Source organism: Pinus tabuliformis, chromosome 2_2 (genome assembly GCF_031772625.1).
Source record: "Pinus tabuliformis cultivar Carrire ecotype Pingquan chromosome 2_2, CPIR1, whole genome shotgun sequence".
NCBI lineage: Eukaryota > Viridiplantae > Streptophyta > Pinopsida > Pinales > Pinaceae > Pinus > Pinus tabuliformis.
Window position 1 is genome coordinate 247,849,529 of NC_142300.1, and position 25,924 is coordinate 247,875,452.

Consider the following 25,924-nt stretch of genomic DNA (forward strand, 5'->3'; position numbering starts at 1 on the left):
CAACATTTGAAATTTAATTTGAAAGAAAATTACTATTGAAAATCTAGATGGGAAACTTCCATCAAGCTAAAAGATGTGCTAAATAAAAATGTGACCAACCCCAAAATTATTAATCAAATGTGTTAATGTTAATGACCCTATAATCATTTCACAAACAAACCCCTAAATTGTTAATCAAATGTGTTAATGTTGATGACCCCACAATCACATCACATGGGGAGAATCAAAACAAAAATAAAAGGTCACATGATAATGACAAGTAAGATGCCATTATCCATAGCACAGAAGAAACACATCAAAAGTAAAGATGAATTCTTAGAAAATGGGACATTTCCAAACCACAAATGCCTGCAATTAATATATTCTATCCTAAATTTATTACTAGAGGTTGTGAATAATCTCACATATGAACATTAATTTAATATATTCTATCCTGAATCACATCTGAACATTTGAAAGAGAATTAATCTTGAAAGTATCTCAAAAGTGTGGGAATACAATATTTAAAGTCCACAACAACAACCAAACATTGTAACATTTGAACATTAATTTGAAAGAAAATTACTCTTGAAAATTTGGATGGGAAGCTTCCATCAAGCTAAAAGATGTGCTAGATAAAAATGTGACTAGGGTATTTTTAAGGTATTTTCAATATTAACTCTACTAAGAAAATATATTGGCCATAAATGAAATTTTAATGTTAAATTATGTTAATAGATACAAATATTTTGTTGTTCCCAATGTATAAAAATGGATACAAATGTAACATTTTATGATAAATCATAAACAACGAGAATGGTTATAAGGTTGCTAAATTAGAAATAAATTTTCATAATTAGAAAGAATGAGTAACAAGTTATGAAAAATCATAAAAAATAAGAATGGTTAGAATGGTGTTGAATTAAAAGTAAATTTTCATAATTAGAAAGAATGAGTGACAAGTTATATTGATAATGAGAAAGAAATTTTCATAATTTTAGATTCATTAAATATACCAGTGATACTTATAATCGTTTATTAAAGTATAGATGTTATGAAGAAATACTCACACTTAATCACTTGCATTGAAACACTTGTCTTTGAAAATAAGTTATTTCTTATTATTTCAGTCGAAACACTTGACTGAGATGTTGAATTTAATTAAATTTCCATTTAAAAAAGATGAAAATAACAATAAACCCCACCATCAACGTCACATTGTTCTTAGGTTCAGGGGATGAATTGAATCATTGTGACGATGATAGATAACACTTTTATTTTTTTCTCAAGATAATTATGATGGAATGATTCTGATAACAAATTCTGGAGTCGACATTAAGTTTCATTTAATTTCTCTGTAAACAGTCTACAAAGACATGTGGTTGGTTTGAATAGATGTACATGTGAAAATTCGGTCCGCTTGATCTATATTTACTACATGTAGTGTTTACAGTTGACCTCTATTAAATGTGTTAAAAGTCAGTCGCAAGAAATAATACACTGTATAAAATGAAATTCTCATTCCAAACACTTGATTCATGACTAGTGTGTACGAGAAGAATAGGAATAACAAGGTAGCAAATGGGAAATTACTCGGCACAGACTTTAAAATTGGTAGCAAATTGTTGTTAAATATCATCATTTGGTTCTTCTTCCTCCTATGGATAATCTTCATCATCATTGGTGTCAGCGTCCAACTAGTCGTCAATGGACATGCCATTGTTTTTGTTTCATGTAGTCATAGCCAACCTTATCCAAAGCTATGTTTATAAATTGGAGTATCCTTGTTAGTCATACTTTGTATCATGAAGGGAGATTTATTTATGCCAAATGAATGGTTGTAGATGTCCATGAATGTGTTTCAAATTTTATGATTATATTCTTATTTAATTTTATATTCTAAACTACCTTTTCTTTAGTTTATGTTGTTGTTTGTTTCTTGTTATATAATGAGGTGACTATTATATTTACAAATCATTTTATTACAAATTTTCTTTTATTTTTTTAATATCAATTTGTCATTCTTGTATCTTTTTCTCATTGTGATATTTTTTTCCATATATCAAGGTTTAATACAAAATTTAAAAACTTCTATATTATGACCATGTTTAATTATAATGTGTATTTTACACTTGCTACAATTATTGTAGCCACTCTACTAATTCACCTTAACATAATTATATAAATTATAAAATATAATTTCTATCCTAATATTCATTATCAATGGATAATGTGTGACATTTGACTTGCAATGAACTTGGATTCACAACCCTGACATAGATATTTATTTTCCTAGATCTACTTAACCATTATCAACGATTTCCTAGATCTACTTAACCATCATCAATAGAGGCTTAGAGGTGATGTCTACCTTCTTAGTATCCTTGAGCTATTGTTGGACTCCATTTGGTTTTGTTTCTTACTTTCAAAATATCTTTTATTATTTAATCTTATTTTTCTTTGCATCATCTAAGATGCTTTATTTTTTGAAATTATACTTATTGTGTTATGCTCAAAATGTATAGGTACAAAGTTTAGGTGGCACTCTATTTTTGTATAGTCAACACTCTAATGATGTTATAGTGTATGCACTAGAAATAATATTCCTATCATCTTTAAGCAATAAAAATGTTCAATTATAGGTACAAAAAGTATGGATCATCTTTATCTTTATGTAGTCAACACTACGAGGAATATTCCTACCATCATTAACCAACAAAAAAGCTTAACTATAGGTACAAAAATTAGGGGGCATGTCTATCTTAATGTAATCAACACTGAAATGATGCAAAAGTGTATGTCATGGGAGGAATATTCTTAGCATCATCAAGCAACAATTTTCTTTTTAGCTTTAGTTTATAGAGATGCCTCATTAAGTGCTATTTTGATCATTGATTCCAAAGAATAGAATGGAATAAATTGCACATTCATGCCCCATGCATTTTTCCTAACTTGCTTAACATGCATGTGAAGCTCTTTTCCATTCCTTCTTATTTTCATGTTATGATTTTAGGATTTCATTCAATGGAAAGCTTCTTTGTCCCTTTTATCCATTTTTCTTTAATATTATCCATTCACTATACAAATATAATACATTGTTTCCAATACTAATACAATAAAAATAATTATAAAATGAGTTGTGGCCAAACTTGTTTGCAACACTTGAATTCACAAATAAGTATGGGAAAAGTTGCATAAAGTGGTTGGAAAAGCTAGAGAAAGCCATTGGTAAAATAAAATAAAATATTAAATTCATTTTCCTCACCTATTATACCGGTCAATGTAAGAAAAAAAATCCCTCCACTTACATCTACCTTCTATTTAGATGTTTCAATATAAAGAAGCACAAAATGTCAAGATTAGTGATTGTTTAGATTATCTTCCGGATCCATCGCATAAGGATTCTTTTTCATCGACGTTTCGAACCAGCAACGATGGTTCATCTTCAGGATGTGAAAAATATTGAAAGACTGATCTTATTTTTCAATTATATATATAGAGATGCTTAGTCGACAAATATAATTAATTTAATTATTTTTTTTACTTTTAGGTTTATGGTTGTATTAATTATATTTGTTTTAATTTTCTAATTTTCTAATTATTTTAATTTAATTTTAATTAATTATTTCTATTTTAATTATTTTAATTTAATTTTAATTATTCCTTATTTTAATTATAATTATTTCTTATTTTAATTATAATTCTTTTAATTGTTAATCTTAATTTTAATTGTTATTTATTTTAATTAATTTTAATTTTAATTAATTATTAATTTTAATTAATTATTAATTTTAATTGTTGTAATTATATTGATTCTATAATTGTTTTAATTATTATCTTAATTAATTATTAATTATTAATTTTAATTGTTTTGATTGTATTTATTTTGATTATTTATTTATTTTAATTATTATTCTAATTGATTTATTTACAACAATGGAGGATCTAGGTGTTCTGGTTCAATGGAGTTCAATCCAACCTCTGATACCAATGATAAGAAGTCTGGAGAATTCCATTGATGCAATTGTTGTGATCTATATATTAATTCATTCAATGAAGGTTACATTTATACTTGAAAACAATAACTAAAACAATTATAACTAGAAATACCTAATTTATAACTAAATCCCTAACTATACAGAATTCCTGACACATCACACACTGCATATTACTTGCATTTGCATTAGTTTTGTATATGAGCCCACTTGTAAGACAACATGTCTCCAATTAGTTCATTCACCTTCAGTGAGCAGCAAAATGTACAACCAACAAATAAAAACCCAAAAGAAAAAATCCAGCTTCTATGCAAGGAACCTAGTGTGTATTGAGCATGTGGTGGATAAGGTGTTTCAGGAAAGAGGGAACAAATGAAATTGTCAGCATGCCCCTTGTATCATTCTACCAGTACATTCCCATTCAAATAGTCCTAAAGAAATAGATATATGGGTGAGAATACTTAACTTTACAATTTAATTACAATTAATATATTAACCCACTGTGGAGTGAATACCATGGACATGAGGAGATTAATGTCGGAATGCTTATTGTCCCATCCAAATTCATTGATGTCTTCATCAACTCTAAGTGTTTTTCTATTACCTTGAATGTACTTCATATAAGAATCGTTAGTTGATGCTTTGTGCAACCATGCAACAGCCCATCACAATCCCTCCTAATATCCAATAAAAAACCAAAATCAACTACAACCCAACAGAGACAAATCCATTTACTGCAACCCAAGAGGTTTTTTTTCCCTTGTAGTTCAATCCATGGAAGTCAGTACAATCGAGGCCAAGTAACACTTCTCTAGTCAGTGCCATCAAAGATGCACCATCACCAACTCTCTCCATTAGAAGGCGTCATCTCAAGAGCATAAGCATAGGTAACCCCCTCAAGTCTAAAATAGCATTTAGTTTATACAATAGGAGTGGCCTAAACACCTGATTGACTAGATATGAGTTGAATGCAGAAAACTCCTTTAAGAAAAGAATACACCGACAAAAACCTTGTTTCAGTATGTAGAACCCCAAAGCCTAGAAATCCCCTTTGGCCCACAACAGAAGTCAATGGCACAAACCAACCAAAATCCACAAAAACAATATTACATTAAAATTTTATGTCATGATCAAGGCCTATGGGATTGAAAAATTCCATAGCAAGGTTCTGAAGTTGTTTGAAATAATAGAAGTTCAGGGGGTTATGCATGACAGATGCAGATATGCCTCTGTCTTTAAGACACTTTCAAGTTCAAGACTTCTAGATGAAACAAAAAAGTTCATTACTAAAATGCAGGACAGAGGATTTATGCCTAATTGTTTATCATTTTGTTTTGCTATTGCCACTTATGGAAGATTGGATTGAGCTACAGGCAGAGAGGATTTTGAAAATATGGTTAAGGCGAGTCTAGAGCCAGATGTTTTTGTTTATTGTGCCTTGGTAAATGCATTTGTAGAAGCTAGATGTGTGGAAGAAGTTGTACGGATATGGATTTAAAAGTGAGGAATTCAAAGCTCTGCATTATGTTGCATGGAAAGGGAATTTGGAGGCTATAGGGAAACTTCTGAAAAGAGAGTATGTAAATTTCCTTCTGAGACCAAGACCTGCTGCCTTTACAACCCCTTTGCTAAATTTCCTAACAACTTGGAATCTTTGGTGATCTAATAATGAGATATTAGACAATTATTAAGGTATTACAGACTCATGTGCATGGAATTGCCTATGTTACTTTGTGCAATGGATCGATAAGATTGCGAAATACATAGACAATGAAGCGGTTAAAGAACATAATAGACAAACACACATAAACACATCAAGTTTAATAAGGAGTTCACCCAACACTCTTGGGCTACGTCTCCTGGTCCAGCCTTCAGTGTTGACCTCTCTATTATGTCTTCAGAAGCAGAGTTTTTACAAAAGTGAGCTCAATTTGAGTTTCACACAACAGATACAAAACAACAAGGCTTTACTTGGATTCCCCAAGTCTTTCTGAGTACACAGACTCTCCTCACTGACTCTCTGTCTCTGTTTGCTCTCTGTCTCAACACTGCTTTCCCCTGTCTTCTGTCTGCTATGGATTTAAAGCCAATCGAATTCCTCACTTGTCCAATCTCTATCCATCTTACACTGCTTGGTTTTGAACCCTTGAACCTAATTCTTAGGTACTCAACATCCCCTCTGCACATAGTTCTCACCTTCCTGTCCAAAATTGTATCTTCCTACAACTCATTGAGATATTCAGGCAACAGATCATCAATAGAAGGCAATTGACTTTGCTCTTCGGGATCTTCAATCAATGAAGTTTCAAACAGTCTCAAGTTCTTTGCATTAACTACTGAATATATGTGCATATAAGCTGGTAAATCAAGGCAAAAAGCGTTCTCACTGTGTCCATCAACTGCTATGTCTTTACTAAAGACAAAATCCAAGGGAGACCTCGGTGTAAAACCAAAACAAGTCTCAAAAGGAGATGTTTGTGTAGAAGAGTGCTTAGCACAGTTGTAAGCATGTTGCACATGACACAAATGTTCATCCCAAAGCTTGGGATGCTTGCTACAATAGCCCCTGAGAAACTGGATCACTGTCTTGTTGACTACCTCTGTTTGGCCATCTGTTTGTGGATGAAAGGTTGTGCTCTTCTTCAGTCTAGTTTCCATCAATTCCCATAGACTTGACCAAAACTTCCCAACAAATCGAGAATCTCGATCAGATACAATGGAAGTGGGTAACCCAAAATGAACCCATACATGTTGAAAGAACAACTTTGTTGTTTGTTCAGCTATAATCTACTTGTTACAAGGTATTAAAATACACATTTTGTTGAACCTGTCCACAATAACATATAAATAATCATGACCTTTTCTAGATTTTGGCAATCCCCCAACAAAGTCCATGGAAACACTTTCTCAGGGATGAGAAGAAACTGGAAGTGGAGTGTACAAGCCTAGTTTTCTATTGCTGGGCTTGCTTTTAGCACACATGGTACACCCTTTAATATATCTAGAAACTATTTCATGCATTCTTGGCCAATAACGGAACCTTTGCAGCTGTGCAACTATTTTACTTACACCAAAATGACCTGATATTAGAGAAGTATGTGCTTCTCGGATTATGTTAACTCTTTCAGTTTGAAGAATGCATAACTTTCCCAAATGATACAAGAGTTGGTCCTTAACATGATAATCCAATTCTTCTACTTGTTTTCCATGACTTAAAGTTGCATATACATCTTTAAAATCTATATCTTGAGCATATTGTTCAATGTAGCTTTCATGCAATACTGAGTTATGCTTAAGTATAGTAGATGCATTTATGATTGGTTTGGACAACATATCTGCAACTTTATTGTGTATGCCCTTCTTATATCTGATGACTAGATGAAACTGTTGTAGAAAACCCATCCACCTATAGTGTCTTGATTGCTGCAATTTAGTTTGTGAGTGTAAATATTGAAGTGGTTGATGATCAATATATATAACTATTTCTTTGCCCATTAAGTAATGTTTCCACTTTTTTCACACACTGTACTAATGCATACAATTCTTTATCATATGTGGGATAATTAATTACTGCAGAATTAAATGTCTCAAAATGATAGCATATGGGTTTACCATGTTGCATCAACACTGCTCCCATGGCATAGTCACTAGCATCTGTTTCAATCTCAAATGGTCTTTGAAGATTTGGCAATGCTAGTACTGGCGCTATACTAATTTTTTCTTTCAAGGTGTCGAAGGCTTTCTGCTATTTGCCTCCCCATTGAAACACCTTGTTCAATCCTGTCAAAGCATGTAAGGGAGCTGCAATCAAGGAAAAGTTAGCAATAAACTTTTCTCCAATATTGTGCGGCTCCTAGGAAGCTCCTAACTTCTGTAGCAGATTTGGGTTTAGGCCAGTTCACAATGACTTCAACCTTAGAGGGATCTATCTTCAATTCACCACCCCTACAATATGACCCAAATAATTTAAAGATGTTTTGCCAAATTCTCATTTTGACAATTTCACATAGAGATTTTCTCTTTTCAAAACATCTAAAGTCTGCTTTACATGCTTCAAATGTTCTTCCCATGTTTTACTGAAAACAAGAATGTCATCTAAATACACAATTACAAAATCATCAATAAAAGGTCGGAGTACATCATTCATAACTCTCATGAAAGTGGCAGGAGCATTAGTTAAGCCAAAAGGCATAACCAACCATTCATATAGCCCTTACTTTGTTTTGAAAGCAGTCTTCCATGCGTCTTGTTCTGCTACTCTAACCTGATGGTAGCCACTACGCAAGTCTAACTTGGAAAAGTAAACAGCTTCTTTCAGCTGATCTAATATATCATCAATGTGAGGAAGAGGATAACGATTCTTGATCGTTATTTTATTCAATGCTCTGTAATCAATGCACATCCTCCACGAACCATCTTTCTTTCTCACCAACACAATTCGAGATCTGCATGGTGATGTGCTGGGTCTTATGAACCCTTTATCGAGCAGCTCCTGTACATGCTTCTTAATCTCTGCATTCTCTAAAGCGGATAACCTTTTATACCTATGGCTATGACTGTTGTTTCATCACCTAAGTCTAACTCCAAATCTTTCTGAATAGCAGCAGCAGTGTTCTTCTTCTTGCCATCGAACTTCTTGGGTTTCAGCTCCGGATGCAAAGACCAGCAATGTGCATCATCATGTCCATCCTTCTTGCAGTGAGTGCATGAAGGTTTGTCTTTTTGTACAGCGTTTTCCTTCCTCTCTTTCCATTTCTGCTTCTTCTTTTCCTTGTTCTTGCTTGCAGTGGGTTTTGATGATCCCCCAATCTCTGGGTTCACATTCTTGCCTCTAGCCTCTAGATGTGTAACCTGAACTGATACCTCATCTATGCTAGTAGGATTAAACATGAGAATGGTGTGCCTCAAATAGCTACACAGACCACCTATATACTTCAACAAAGTTTCAGGTGAGTCTAGAGAAATGCCTAGAATTAAAGCTCTTTTTCTAAATTCCTGGGTATAGCTTTGTACACTTTGCCCCTTTAATTGGCGAAGAGTTTGCCAACTCATCATTGCTTGCTGCATATAAGCTAGTGGATAGAATTGCTTTTTAAGGGCAGAAACAAATTCACTCCAGGTAGAAAGAATTTTACCATGCTTCTTCAAATCAACTTGTGTCCTACCTTCCCACCACACTAGGGTAGTTCCTCCAAGGCGAAGGCTAGCTAGCTGAATCTTACTCCTTTCTAAATCGATGTTCTACACCCTGCAATACACATCAATCTGTCTAATCCAGTTATCTAGCTTTTATGCATTTAATTCTCCATCATAGATTGACAAATCAAATTTTACATCTAATTTAATCAAAGATGTTTTCTTCTTTTTATTTCCAGGGCTCGAAGGAGGAGTTGATGGAGGAGGCTTTTCCCCTTTCCCTTTGCCTTCTGAATAAGCAAATAGAAGAGGTTCCTCTACTCCTTTGCCTTGTTCAGGTGTTGAGGTGCTTGCACCTCGATCCTTCTTAAATTCTCGATACATTTCTTCCACCATGGCTCTCATGGTCATGAAACTGTCCATGAACTGAGAGTCTAATTCCAATGGAATCTCTTCTGCCATTTTCCTCTGAGGATAGACTCTTCCAATTAGTGGATTAGTCTCAACAAGCTCTCTTTCCCTAGTTTGAGCTTTGACCTAGTTAGCATTCAACAATCCAGCACAAGCTTGTCTAACCTTAGCAAACCTAAAGCTCTGATACCACTTGATCTGATAATGAAATCTTAGACAATTATTAAGGTATTACAGACTCATGTGCGTGGATTTGCCTATGTTACTTTGTGCAATGGATTGATAAGATTGCGAAATACATAGACAATAAAGCAGCTAAAGAACATAATAGACAAATACAAATAAACACAGCAAGTTTAATAAGGAGTTCACCCAACACTCCTGGGCTACGTCTCTTGGTCCAGCCTTCAGTGGCGACCTCTCTATTATGTCTTCAGAAGCATAGTTTTTACAAAAGTGAGCTCAATTTGAGTCTCACACAACAGATACAAAACAACAAGTGTTTACTTGGATCCCCCAAGTCTTTCTGAGGACACAGACTCTCCACACTGACTCTCTGTCTCTATTTTCTCTCTATCTTAGCATTGCTTGCTCCTGTCTTCTGTCTTCTGTGGCTTTAAAGCCAATCGGCGCTGTCTTCTTGGGCTCTCTGACTCCCGGCCTCTATCCGCTTGAATCCCCCTCTGAGCGCTAGCAATCATTGCTAAACGCCTTCAAGGATGGTGGCCACCTGTTCTGTAACGGAATGGTCCATCAATGCCTTTGAAATCCCAAAAATAGTCATTCTCTGTTTACACAGAGAAATACACGTAAAAATGTGAAATCCGCCAATTTGTCATTTATTGGATTTGAAATACTATAAATTCTGCCTTATAACTCCTATCAGGTCCGCCTTTATATCGCTTATCGCATCTCCACCGTTGATCTGAGAGATCTTGATCCAACGGCTGAGGTTCATTTCGGGCGGCTCATTCGTACGGGGGTTAACTGCCCGAAAAGGGTGGTTTTCTCTCTCCAGGGCCTGGACACGTGGTAGCCATTGTATGGGCTCGGGCGGAGCCCAGCCAAAACCACTTACCGCCTACAGCCTGCCCGAAATCCCGCTTGTTTCGTGATTTCCCTTTGTATTTTAAAAATACATGAAAACATTGAAAAACCTCGTAAAATGGCTTTAGACAGACTTGAAATATTATATATTTGCATTCATAAACCCTTTCGGGTCCGGTTTCATCGCATCAGCACATTTCCTTCGTATTTCGTTTATTTAACAAAAAACGCAAATACAAAGGAAAATGTCATTTTCCGGATCTCAAAATATATGAAATGTCACCTATTTCTCCATCGGGTCCGGCTATCGCGAGTTAGGTCTATATCGGCCCCACTCCATTGTAATGCTTTGATGCGATGTTGCGATGCGATTGATCGCAATCGCATATCGCACATACCCCTGAGCTGTTTGTAAGCGCTCCTCTTGGTTTGCTGACACGATATTGCGATTCAACTTGGGTCTCCGCCGATAGCCTCCGCTTGCCACCACCGATTGCGATTTGCCGATCGGATCTGAACCGTTGATTGGCCAGATCCGACGGTTCCTGTGCATTGCTCTATTGACCTCCGATATGCTTCATTTCACTGTTTTCTTTATGTTTTTGCCTCCCACTAGTGTTATCTGACTTTTCTAAAAGTTTTTCTCATGTGATAGTTTTGATCTTTAGAAAACTTTGACGGTTTTCTAGGTTCCATTTGGATCATTTGGTGAAGTGAGTGGCCATTGGAAGTCCACCAGTTCAAGAAAAGGCAATTGAGGTTCTTTCGAGACTGTGTAAAGACCAGTCTATAGTTCTTGGAGATTTGGTGGTGGAAATGGCAAGATGTATTGATGCTTTGTTAAATGAAGTCATTCTAGCTTAGACGTGAAAACTCAAGGAGATACTCTTATTATTTGTGTTCCAAGGAACATAATCAAATAGCCTTGGATACTCTTAATTAATATGGGTTCTTTGCGCAACTTATTCACTCTATTGTTCGGATGGTGAAGCAATTTATGGAAAATGTTCAAGGTCACACAAGCTAGGGAGGGCATGCTCAAGAAAGAGGAACACTCTCTTGTTCGGATGATGAAGCAAGTAATGGAAAATGTTCAAGGTCACACAAGCCAGGGAGGGCATGTTCAAGAAAGAGGAACATTCCTAGTGCATGATTATGTATCAGTGTTGAGAGGTGTTAGGAGGAATAGTTGCACCGTGGTTGCTATCAATAATTACTTCCTTCCAACTTGCTCGTTGGCTTTAGGTCCCCAAAATGAAGGATTTTTTTTTTCTTTAAATTATGATTTTTATTCTATCAATCCATAAAACCAGGCACGAAGATGATATCTTCAAGTCAAGTGGTCTGTAAAAATTATCGACTTAACCCCATGCACAACTGCTTCAATGCCTATAAAAGTGCAAGGGAAATCCGTAACTGATTCTTATGGTCAACTGGTTTGCTTCTATTGAGAACATTTGTTTATACAGAAATCTTTGACATGTATTAAGACTCACTTTGTACTTACACATTTTGTACTTGCCGGTTTGATAAGGTGAAACCAATAAGAGATAGTGTAGCAGAGGCACTCCACATTTTGTTCTTGTCGGTTTGATAACATGAAACCAGTAAGAGATAGTGTAGCAGAGGGGCTCCAAATCTGGAAGGAATTCCAGTTCCTGAAGATGAATTGGTTTCTTCAGCACCAAAGGAGCAAGTCTAGTGTGTCAGAGAGAATTTCAGCTGGGCAGGATGGTCGTGAGTGGAATTCTGTAACAGGTGAAGGATCTCATCGAAGATCTAATGGGGTAATGGTAATCTTCATAATATTGGTTCAACAGATCAATATAGAAGCAAGTATTTAGGGCTGGATGGACCTTCAACATCAAAAGAAGTCCCAGATAGTGACCATGGACGTTCCTCCTTTACACGAGCTAGGAGTACATCCAGGAGGGCAGTTGCTTCAAGCAGGACGACTACAGCTACTGATAATAGTGAGTCCCCTCATTCCCTAACAAGTGGATTTGTTCCTAGGAGTCTTCGCTCTTCAAGTGCATAGCACAGTTCAACACCAGCTACAAGTGAGCCGAGAAGGATATTTGGTATTTGAAATGCATCAATGAAGGGCACGCCTGTATTGGGGTGTGTTGAGGTCTGCTAAAGCCAAGAGAGAGCCGTTGCTTGCACCTGAGAATTGGTTCGACTTTGTTCTTTTCTTTTCATACAATCAATTGGCCTTAGTCGCGGTGCTGTCGATGTCAGCGGAGATGAGCATGGAGCGGTCCAGGGAGGTGTGGCCATAGTTACCAAGTTCGAATTCGAATTCGATACAGTACGATAAAAATTTGAATAAGAAATTTTTAATTCAAAAAAAATTCGATACTATACATCTTAAACACTATCATTTTAAAAAATTTCTTATTGTTTCAGCGCATTTTTTTAAAAATTTATTTTGAATTTTGAATAACATCCATTAAACTAGATAATATAAAAACTTCACTTCCCTTCAATAATTTCTAAATTTAAATCTAACATATTTTTCTAATTTTAAAACTAATTTATCTAAAATCTTTCATAATAAATATAAACATTTTTAAAAATATCTAAAATTCCATAAAATCAGTGATGGCAAAATTAACATGTATTACAAATTAACAAACTGTTGTGTAACAGATTCTTCCTTTTCCTATTTTGTTGGCTTTTTAACCCATAAAAACAGTGATTGCAAAATTAACATGTATTACAAATTAACAAACTATTGTGTAACAGATTAGATTCCTTTTCCTATTTTGCTGGCTTTTTAACCCATAAAAACAATAATAAAGTTGGAAAATTATAAACTTTCTTATTCCACTCTGATTTTCCAGTTTACGAGCTTTCAAAGTGAGCTCCAAGCATGTATTATGATCAACGCATGGTCAAACGTTGACTGCTCCACGCTAACCGCAGTAGCCACACCCATAGTTACCAAATTCGTCCGAATCGGGCTAAAAAATTCGAAAATTCGCCAATTCGATACGAATACCGTATTATTCGATGAGATTCGATTCGGTTTTCAAGGATAAGTTGTTGGATAAGCGATTAAATGAAAAATTAAATGCCTCAAAATCGGTCGTTGGTTGTTTCGGTAAACGGTACAGATTGTTCATTCACTACGAGAGAATGTTAATGGTGAAACAAAAAGTGGTAGGATGGCATCCGCACAGAAGGAAAGAAACTGGAGAAACTGGAAAATCAGAGTGGAATAAGAAAGTTTATAATTTTCCAACTTTATTATTGTTGTTATGGGTTAAAAAGCCAGCAAAATAGGAAAAGGAAGAATCTGTTACACAATAGTTTGTTAATTTGTAATACATGTTAATTTTGCAATCACTGTTTTTATGGGTTAAAAAGCCAGCAAAATAGGAAAAGGAAGAATCTGTTACACAACAGTTTGTTAATTTGTAATACATGTTAATTTTGCCATGACTGATTTTATGGAATTTTAGATATTTTTAAAAATGTTTATATTTATTATGAAAGATTTTAGATAAATTAGTTTTAAAATTAGAAAAATATGTTAGATTTAAATTTAGAAATTATTGAAGGGAAGTGAAGTTTTTATATTATCTAGTTTATTGGATGTTATTCAAAATTCAAAATAAATTTTTAAAAAAATGGGCTGAAAATATCCCCAACACAATAAGAAATTTTTTAAAATGATAGTTTTTAAGATGTATAGTATCGAATTTTTTTCGAATTAAAAATTTCTTATTCGAATTTTTATCGTATCGTATCAAATTCGAATTCGAACTTGGTAACTATGGCTAATTGTTGAAGATCATTTCATCGTTTAATAGTCAATCTAACGGGCCATATCGAGACACAAGTAGAGGATTTATATCTATTTTTTATTTTTATTTTTAGACCTTATGTTAAAACATATTTCTTTTTCAATTTTGTTGTTGTATTTTCAATTAGATATATTAATTTTTTTTGTGTTTTTTTTTGTTTTTTTTTTATAATTGAATTATAATATTTTTTAATTGTAAGTTAGATATATTGAAATATGTTTCTGATTTTTATGGTAAAATATTATGATGAGTAGATATAATATAAAAATTTAAAAAATTTAAGCATTAAAGGTTTAAGTAATAATTTTAAATTTTGTTAAGCCAAATCTAACTTAATAAGTAATTGTTATTTTTAAAAAATACAAATTTATTGCGAAGATCATTAACTTTAAAAAATGAAAATTTATTTCCAAGATCATTAATATGTTTATACATTTTTTATATCAAAATAATATTTATATGAATAAAATATAAAATTATCTATATGATTTATTTAATAGTAATCATTGTTAAGATGTAGGAGAGTAGAAATTACTATATATCAAATTATATTGAATGGTTTATATTAAATAATATAAAAGTATAAATATAAATATAAGAAGTTTTGTCTCAATATATACAAACTATCTAGACATACAATATTTCAATTGAGTAAATATCTCAACCTCACACTAATTTAGGAAGTATCTAATTGAAGAGAATCTTTCAAATCCAACTAGTGCCAACAACTTCCTAAAGACTAGGAAAGAACCTCTAAAGTATAGAACCATCTCTACCTAATAATTCCAATAATCTCAAACACATAAGACATGTAGGAGTTATATACTCCAACACTCCCCCTTAATGATTACTGGTCTTCTATGACTTGAAGAACCTCCTTAATAGCAAATTCCATATCTCATCTATCTTGGTTTTTTCATCTAGTAGCTCAATCATGCACATCACCAAATTGTCGACATCCATAGAAAGGAATAACCATCTACTGGAATGCATGGTATCTAACCACCACAACCATTGGTCTCGTAGGATGTGCCTTTGTGTACATGGTTCATTCAACCTCTAGATGAACTCCCACTAAAAGTAAAACTTCATTTCCCAGAGTCTACAACCAACAATATGGTCCACTAATAGAGTATTTGTCCAACACATGATCCAATCCTCTAAGTATTAAAGAATTCCCTAGCATAGGCTATTAAACTAAACTAGACAAGTTATCCAAGTCAATAGGGAGACATGATAAAGAGGTATGCATGCCTCTCTTGGTCTTACAACAATGTGTCCTTTACATATTACATAGATATGAGTACATACAACACACTCCATTACATGAAGGCACCAGGTACATACACAAATATTTTTCTAAAACCAATACATCACATGAAAACATGACATATAGACTTACTATAGATACAATGTGTAACTCACATTACAACATGGTCATGAGTTTGTTTTATTCAACACACGACTCAATTTTTAACTCTTATTTATCCATCATCATCCAACCTCTGCAGCTGCCACAACCAATATTCTTTTCTAGCGTAACACTTCCATAATAACTATCACATGCTTCTCTTGGACCAAGCTTGAATAAACTCTTTATTGTGTCAAGGACCTCTATCTCCTCCATGTTGTAATCTCACTATTCCTCTTCAAAAATTTCAGCACGCACTCAATTTTGGTTTCTCAAGTGAGAACAATGCAACTCATTTCCACCTCAAAAAGTGTCCATGCTCTTTCCTTTTTACTGAAGAACTATCATAATGTACCAACTAGAAGCCATATGTACCATTAATACCTTAGATCAACTCAAAAACTATTGTACTCGATGGCCTAACATCAATCTGACCATGAAGACTAAGTAATTGACTATCCTATGGACCTACTTTCATCTGCCAAGATACATGGATGCCATTCATTGTATTCACTAGTTATCTAAGAAAGTAGTCTAGATACAAGATGTATGCATCTTGGTCTTACATTCTCTGCATATGCTAATGAGGACTCATAGTGCACTAATCAACAAACAACTCATGGAGCAAAACACAGAGCTAGAACTCATTTTTGGCATCACAAAAATATTGAAACATTACAAAACACTAGCAAGAGATACATGACACACATATCAAGATTACAATGTCACTCTTTAATTACTCAGATACATCTCTATCTTCATCTTTAGCATCTCTATTCAATGATAGCCTTAGATCTCCTTGGTTTCCTTATCATTTGTTAAAGTAGCAAATTATAACAAAATAACTTCCTATTCAGATAGCTAATAATATTTTCAGTAAATTCAACTCTCAGAAACATTTTACAATTTCAATTTTAATCTTTATCGGCCACCATATGTTCTAAATTATATTTTAAATTTTTCGTTCCTTGAAAGTGTCAAACTATAAGTTGAGATAGACAAATTCCTTGATGGCAATAACATCACTAGTTCTCTTGATTGTCGCCTTACACAGTTCTTTCCTCGATGGTAAAAACATCACTAGTTCTCTTAACTATTGCCTTACACAATACCTATTTCCATGACAAGTTCCTTCTTGGAAGAATTCCCCACACATAAAATTCACGTTGACATTATGTTAGCCTAGAATATTCCCAATTGTCCCAATCATGCCTAGTTGATCAATTGCAATTGAAGAAATCGTGTCTAGAGCAACTCTTAGGCATACATAATTCTGCCCGGGATTAGACCACGAGACCTGTGAGGACCAAACCTCCTACCTAACCATTGGACCACATCCTCAGGACTAAATCATCACCAAATTTTGTAAAGAAATAAGTCACCTTCACTGATTTCACACCACTTCCTCTTATTTCTCACTATACCATAAGCCTCCCAAGCTTTTATGGCAATGTGATAAAAGGAGCAGGCTCCAAAAGAAACTTTGTAGCAACATAGGTGCATTAATCGTTGTTGCTACAAGCTCACCTTTTGAGGCTCCAACAATAAGCTCAGTGATTTCTATAGCTATGCCTTAAGTTTTTTTTCCCTTTTTTGCCCTTTTATTAAGCACTACACTACAATTATGTGGGAGTTGTGAACTTCATGTTTTCTTGTTGACTTTTTTACTTGTGCCAAAGCAGTAGCTACTAGCAAATTGTTTCTTTCTACAAACATAATAGATCCATTTTCCAGGGAACCATCTGAGTTATGTGCAATTAAAAATTTAAAAATTTTAACGTATAAAGGATTTTATACTAAACAATGTTACAAAAAGTTTCATTTCAAGTTATTTTGGACACAATTTTTTTTAAGTGAATATCTTAACCACATACTAATTGTAATATACCCACGGTAAATCTACATAGCAGTAAAAAAAAATTTTTTTTTTAACTTTAACCACGTCTATGTTACTATGGCATGCCACTTATACGTAGCGGGTCAACCTCATTACCACCTACACACAAAATTCACATTCACGATTATCATGGGTGAAATATCTCGTCTTATATGTGCAAATAGGAAATATTTTGTGGTGGCAAGGCATTATCTGCCAAATTTATTGTAGGTTGCACTGGTTCAATACACCTGGCCCTGGGCATTTACTCCTGCCGGCTTTGTCACGTGATGGAGGTAAGGTTTTGGTATCCTCTACTTCTGCGCCCTCGGGCGTCTCCCCGCATTGACGGTGGGAAGAGGGAATGCCCATCCGAGGGCGGAGCTATCTCGGTGTGCACCTTACTCAATGAAACATTTCATCGATGGTTCCAGAGACACTTCCCTTCGGCCCGTTACAGTTCCCTCCTCCCTTGGGCACCGAACACATACCAAAACTTCTCTGGTTGGTGTAGGGTCGTGGATTCTCATGCCTGCTACTGATTCAAAGCAATTTGGACTGAGTCTTTTACAACAACTACATTGCGGTAAGGGCTTATTATCCTGTCTATAAGGTTTTTTTGTTGTTTTCCTATACCCTTTGCCATATTCAGTCGTGTTATGATCAATCCAAAGTTTCTAACTTACTTTCGACGTGTTTTCTGTTGTCTCTGGCGAGGTATGAGGGTCTCTCCCCATAGCACGATATGCACAGGCGCGGGTGAGGCTGCCTGGCTTCAGGGTCTTGCCTTCTCAGAACTATGGCGAACAGGTGAGTTCATACCAATTTGTTTCCGTATACTATTCTTTAACATAAGCGTTCTATTACAGGAAATGATGAATTAATCACTCTGAGTGTAGGGTTCTATTTATTTTATCCTTCCTGTGTTTATTGATGGATAGATTTGGCCCTCTGGCCTAGACCCCTTACAGATTCTCCTCTTGGTTACTGTACAGGGGTTTTGGCAGAGTTTAAGCCTGACAAATCTGCCTGGCTAACGCAAGGATTGGGAATCCTTCGCGCGATATGGCTATGAACTGTTAACTTTGTTTTCTTTGAATTTGACAGGCCTTCAAGCTCGCTTAAACATTCATTATGTAATTTAATTCCACAGTTGTTAAACTATTCGGTTTGTACCCCTGAACTGTTATATTGTGATTTCCTACAGTTTTCCAAAGCTGTCTAAGCACTTTTTGTGTAATTATGCTTTCGTCCTTTAGTTAAGGGTCTGGGTCTTTACGACTTGAGTTCGGTCGGTTGAAGAGGTGTGTGCCTCCCTTGCGGCGCCTGTCTGTATGGTTTAATTACTCTTTTGCATTAGCCCTTGTTAGGGTTCACGAACTGTGGAGGAGTCATTTATAACCATGACAGTGTTTTCTTTCTTTTGTAGTTTTATTTGAATATATATACTACTTTGCACACTTCTCAGTTTACCTGTTCGTTTCATATTTCTTTTATACTGTATGATGCTTACCATATGACAATTACAATTCTATGCCTTACCGTTTTATGTATTTGGGCAAAGGTTATTCGTCTGGCTTCTCACTACAGGGTTATTGTTCACATGAGTTACAGGAGTACTACATGACCTCGTTCCAGGTCCACACTTCTGAATAACTACCCGGCTATGTTATATGAATGCGTTTATGCTTACAGTACCGACTTAAAGATTCTTTTACTTGCATGCTATTAGGAATGTTTAACTCTGGTCCTGAAGCCGACATACCCTCGCGGTTACAGCTTGTTCCTCAGGGTTTTCTTGAGATTGGTTATAATTTTGATTCTGTAAATGTTTTGGGTTCGAGTTTCTAGAAATGAGCTTTCTTGTTTTGTTATGTTTTGCGGCTTATATAGGAATTGGACAAAGAACAGATAACTGTCGAATTCTCTATTGATTTATGAAATATAATCGTTTCCTTTGCAATGACATTTTAATTCCGAGGACCCTATAGTTATGATGAGTCTCTGCATTGACGGTTTTCCATTTTCTGTAATTCTTGAAAGGGTTTCCTAACGGTCCTCGCTCACATTTGGCTCCCTGAACTATATGTATTTTTTTTAAGAAGGAACAGGAAAAGAAAGACAGATATAAAATTCTGCCCTCTCTGTTATACCCTCGCATAGTTTCCCGTCCAGTTCCTTGTAAGAATTCTTTCACCCTCCTTTCATAATATAACAGGAAAGAAGAAGACTAAGAATAACCCTATAAAATTACCAAATTAGTATCAATTCTAGGGATTGCTCCGTACCTGAAGTTCTTCTGGTTGAAATGTCGTTTCTGGCAGTCTCCCGAAAAACGGGGTCTGGAGTTCCTTGGATAGAATGTCGTTTCCTAACAATCACCCGAAACTGGGTCTGTCATCTGTCAAACCGCCCGACCACGAGATTCGTCCTTCAGGACCAGAATCTCCCCCCTTGCTTCTTGCCAGACCTCAGTCTTTCACAAGTTGCTCGTACAGCGAGCAGGGCTATCTGGTCATCACCAGACGTAGCCACCTCCTTTCTCCTTGGAGTCTCTTTTTTTTTCCTGCCTGTCACTACAGCGCATAATTTTTCCTCCCTTCTCCCTTTTTCTGGAAACCCTCCAGTTAGGGAAGGTAGTTAGGGTTGCTTTCTCAGCAACCGTTTTTCCCACCTCAAGAGGACAACTTCCTCCCTGAGAATTTTACCTTCTTTCAGGAAACACTTTTTACATTTCACAATCAACCAAAATTATATTTAACTTTTAATCAAATACTAATAACAAGTTCAGTTTATTTCTACCACAGTAAATCAAATATTTACATCGTTTTCCCAGGGCATTACATCTTCCCCCCCTGAGATTGGACATCGTCCCGATGTCTATCAGCCATGAACAGTCCTGGATAAGTCTTTCTCATAAATTCTTCATCTTCCCAAGTGGCCTCCTCAGGCCCAAAGTGCTGCCACTGCACTTTAACTTGGGTAATATCCCGCTTCTGCAGCGTTACCTCTCTCCGATCGAGGATGCTCAGCGGTTCGACCCGGATTTCTCCTTCCGGTTCTACCTACAACATGCAACATCCTAAGTCAGTTTTCTGTTAAAAGGGAAACATTTAAACTGATCTATCGGAGATAATTCTCACCTGAACATCCTACCAATTAATCACATGTTTAGGATCATAAACATATTTTTTTAACACGGAGACATGAAAGACATTGTGGACTCGTATGTGACTTGGCAGAGCGAGCTGGTAAGCCACCAGCCCAATTCTTGCTAAGATCTGAAATGGTCCACAGTATCGAGGTGCCAACTTAGCACACCCGCTCCACTGTAAAGTGCTCTTTTTTGCTCGAATTCTCACATACACATGATCACCGACCTGATACTCCTTAAACCTCCTCTTTCGGTCAGCGAAGTTCTTTTGCCTATCCTGAGCTGCCTTCAAATTAGATCGTACCTTTTTCACCAGTTCTTCCATTTCCTTAAGCATCTCAGGACCCAACATTAATCTATCTTCCGGTCCACTCCAGCTCGAGGGGGTGTGGCACTTCCACCCATACAATACTTCAAAAGGGCTCATTAGCAATGATGTGTGGTAGCCATTATTGTATGCAAATTCAACCAAGTGCAAATAATCCTCCCACTTGGTTGGTTGCTGCATCACATATGCTCTTAACATATCTTCTACCACTTGGTTCACCCGTTCAGTTTTCCCGTCCATTTGAGGGTGATAAGTCGTGCTAAAATTCAGCTAAGTTCCCAATTCTTCAAACAATGTACGGTCCGGGAGCCGAGCCCCAGCACACACAGTGATGGTGCGGCGGCTTAGGTCAACACTTATATATTAGCTGGTCATCAATCGGAAGCAGGCAAGATGGTGACGAATTGCGATTGGTCCAAACCTTCGACCTCGTTCAACTTAGGCGGCTACCACCAACCCCGTCATTTGATAGCCCATTCCAAAAAACCGATGTAAATTTTACATCGCGGTCTGAAATTATTGTCTTTGGTAACCCATGCAACTTAAATATGTTCTGCATGAACACATGGGCGATCTGCACAGCTCTATAGGTAGATTGCACTGGTATAAAATGCGCTGACTTGCTCAGCTTGTCCACCACCACCATGATGGAGTCGTTATTTTTCTTTGACTTAGGCAAACCTGTTATAAAGTCCATAGAAATGGTTTCCCATTTCCATTCCGGTATGGGTAACGGTTGTAATAAACCTGCAGGATGCTGGTGTTCTGCTTTGATTTGCTGACACTCTAAACATCGTGCCAAATAACCAGCCACATCTTTCTTCATTCCCAGCCAATAATATTCTTTTCGAAGTGCAGTAATCATCTTTTGATACCCGGGGTGTCCAGCATAATGACTCTTATGAAACTCGTCCAATATCAGATTTTTAACATTGTTCTGATTGGGCACATACAACCTCCCTTTATAGTACAGCATTCCGGCAGCATCCAAGGCATAATCCGACTGTTTTTCTTTGCTGACTGGTTGCTGCATTTGTTGTTTTATTTGTTGGTAAACAACATCCTGTTCAGCTGCTTTTGTAATCATTTCCCTGAAGGGGCTTTTCCCTTCACTGTAAGAAATTTCATATAGGCATTGCAATTTCCTGCTCAAAGTGTCTGCCACTCGATTCTCCTTCCCTTTTAAATGCTTGATTTCAAAATCGAAACTGCTTAGGAAATCCACCCACCATGCTTGCCTTGCATTTAGAGTGGGTTGACTAAAATAATTGGTCAGACTGTGGTGATCTGTTAATAACAGAAATTTTCTGCCCATAAGGTAATGTCGCCACATTTTCAGGGCGTGAATCACAGCTGCCAACTCTAGATCGTAAGCAGAATATCTCTGCTCATGTTCTTTTAATTTTCTTGATTCATATGCTATTACCTTCCCTTCCTGCATCAACACACCCCCTACCCCTTCTTTGCTTGCGTCCGTGCACACCACATAGTCCTTGTTGGGATCAGCTATGCTTAAAACGGGTGTTGTGGTGAGCAGGTATTTGAGTTGCTCGAAGCTTTTTTGACATTCCGGGGTCCACCTAAAGGCCCTTCCCTTTTTCTGTAGGGAAGTAATGGGATATGCTACCCTCGAGAATCCTTCCACAAATCGTCTGTAATAGCCTGCTAACCCCATGAAGGAGCGGATGTCCGCCACATCTTTAGGCACCGACCATTCCATTATTGTCCTTATCTTTTCAGGATCCACTGCAATTCCTTCCTTAGTGATTATATGCCCCAAATATTGTATTTGTTCTTTGTAAAATTCACATTTGCTGAACTTAGCGTATAGTTGATGTTCTCAGAGGGTTTGCAATACCAATATGAGGTGCTCTTGGTGCTCCTCCATAGTCCGAGAATAAATCAAGATATCATCAATGAAGATCAGCACGAACTTGTCCAAGTACTGGTGAAATACGTTGTTCATTAGACACATAAAAGTTGCAGGGGCGTTGGTCAACCCAAAGGGTAACACCACAAATTCATAATGGCCATATCGTGTTCTAAAAGCGGTCTTAGCTATATCCTCTTCTTTAATCCTGACTTGGTGATACCCTGATCGCAAGTCAATCTTCGAGAAAACTGTTGCTCCCTTTACCTGATCAAATAGTTCATCGATACGGGGCAGAGGATATTTGTTTTTGATTGTCAACTTATTTAGTTGACGATAATCTATACACATGCGCAGGGTCCCGTCTTTCTTCTTAACGAACAACACCGGGGCTCCCCAGGGTGACACACTGGGGCGGATATAATTTTTGTCCAACAGCTCCTGTAATTGCATTTTTAATTCTGTCAATTCCGGTATACTCATTCTATAGGGTGCCCGGGATACCGGGGCTGCTCCTGGCACTAATTCAATGGTAAAATCTATGTCCCTTTTAGGTGGTAGTCCGGGAATCTCCTCCGGAAACACGTCAGCAAATTCTTGTACCACAGGAATATTCTCCATTGTGGCTGTTTTATCTTTCGAGTTGGCATAGCCCACTTGGACAGCGTAAATCCGACATCCTTTTCTAATACATTTCGCTAACTGTGAGGCGGTTATGGGCCGAATTTGCACTGGCCGCTTGATTCCCTGCATTTCTTGCTTTATTCCCAGCTCATCCTTATAACTGATAGTCTTGGTTTTACAATTAATTATGGACCAGTGTTTCTCCAACCAATCCATACCAATTAATATATCGTACGAGCCAAGGGGAAGCACATTTAAATCTATTGTAACTAGTTGTCCTGCTATTTTTAAAGGGCAGTTTTTGATCTTGGCATTTACCCGTCTTTTTGCCCCTGTTGCCAACTGGACTAACCAAGGGTCCTTAAATTTAATAGGCTGCAACCTACACTGCTCCACAATTCTAGGGCTAATATAACTTAACGTTGCACCAGGGTCAATTAAAATAGTGACAGCAAGGTCTAAGAGTGTACCTTCGAATTCCACCATGGTCGGCTGGTACTCTACCTGACGATCCTCCAGAGCAGCATTAATTTTTGGTAGACTCCGTCCTACATCGCCAATCGTAGAAGCCTCGTAGACCTGGGAAACCTGCTCAGTCCCTTTTCGCTGGGGACAGTTTTTCACATAATGGGGTCCACCACAGCCCCAGCATTGCACTGGAGGCCTTGTTGTCCCTTCATTGTCTATTTTTCTGAGTGGGTCATTGGTTCTGGACTCATTGGGGGGCTTTAGTCGCAGCGAATTCTTCTGTGAGTTTCTGCTGATTTGCCCCTTGGAAAATCCTCTATTACTACCACCGCGGTTACCTTTAGTACTTCCAGCCAGTTTGCTGCTTTTCTTATCGACCCATCTCTTACCCAGGATTTCTCCCTTCTGCTTGCTTTGCTGGTAACAAATTCGGGCCTTGCGTATAGCCTCGTCCATCGTCTTTGGGTTGTCAAATTCGATTCTTTCCCTCATACCCAAGGGTAAACTACTGACAAATCTCTGTACTTTAGCTTTTTCTTCCCGAATATAAGGCACATAACGGAGTAATGAAGTAAAACGAGTGATGAACTCGTCCATAGTCTGTTGTCCCAGTCGCAGGTCATGGAATTCTCTTGCCTTTTCGTCATAGAAGCGTTCTGTCAAGTATCTTTCTTTAAAGTACTTTTGAAATTTTTCCCAAGTGATAGTTTGTTCACTCACTCCTTTTACCATCTTAACTTCTTCCCACCACAAGGTGGCTTTCCCTTGCAATTGAAAAATGGCCAATCTCGCCTTAAGATTGTGATCATATTCATACAGCTGGAAATATTTGTTCATATTGATCAACCATGCCTCAGCTGCCTCCTCTTGTTCTCCGTCAAAGTGTGGTGGTTTGATCTTGTGGAATTCACCTTGCAACTCTATCCGTTGCCTTTTTGATGTCTGTTGTTCGGAGGCATTATCAGATCGTTCCTCCTCCCTTCCTTCCGACTCTTCAGGTTCTGTATTTTGATTCTGTTCCCCTGACATCCCTTGTTGCTCAGCACTGGGGTTCGGTGGTAGCTGATTTTGTTTTTCAGATAGGCTCTTTATAATTCTCTCCTGCTCCATTGTTAACCTGGCGTTATCCTCTCGCAATCAGGCCATTTCATTCTTCAGTTCCTGCACCATCTCCAAAATTGCACGGTTTGTACTGCGAGTCTCCTCTCCAAGCTGTACCCATAATTCGGGATTGTTCCCTGCAGGTCCTTGTCCCCCCACAAATCCCTGGGACGCACTGTCTGCTCTCCTCATACTGTCAAACTTGCTCCTGTACTTAAACATAAAAATAACAGGTGAATAGTCACGCAAGAATTTTTTATTTTTTTTTTAAATGCTCAATAGAGATGGAGATAAATTATATTCAATCTGTATATCCACCCCGATTTCCCAGAGGCCACAGTTTTTTGGAGCCTGGGCTCTGATACCACTTGTAATATACCCATGGTAAATGTACATAGCAGTAAAATTAAAAAAAAAAAAAAACTTTAACCATGTCTATGTTACTATGGCATGCCACTTATACATAACGAGTCAACCTCATTACCACCTACACGCAAAATTCACATTCACGATTATCATGGGTGAAATATCTCATCTTATATGTGCAAATAGGAAATATTCTGTGGTGGCAGGGCATTATCTGCCGAATTTATTGCAGGTTGCACTGGTTCAATACACCTGGCTCTGGGCATTTACTCCTGCCGGCTCTGTCACGTGATGGAGGTAAGGTTTTGGTATCCTCTACTTCCGCGCCCTCGGGCGTCTCCCCGCA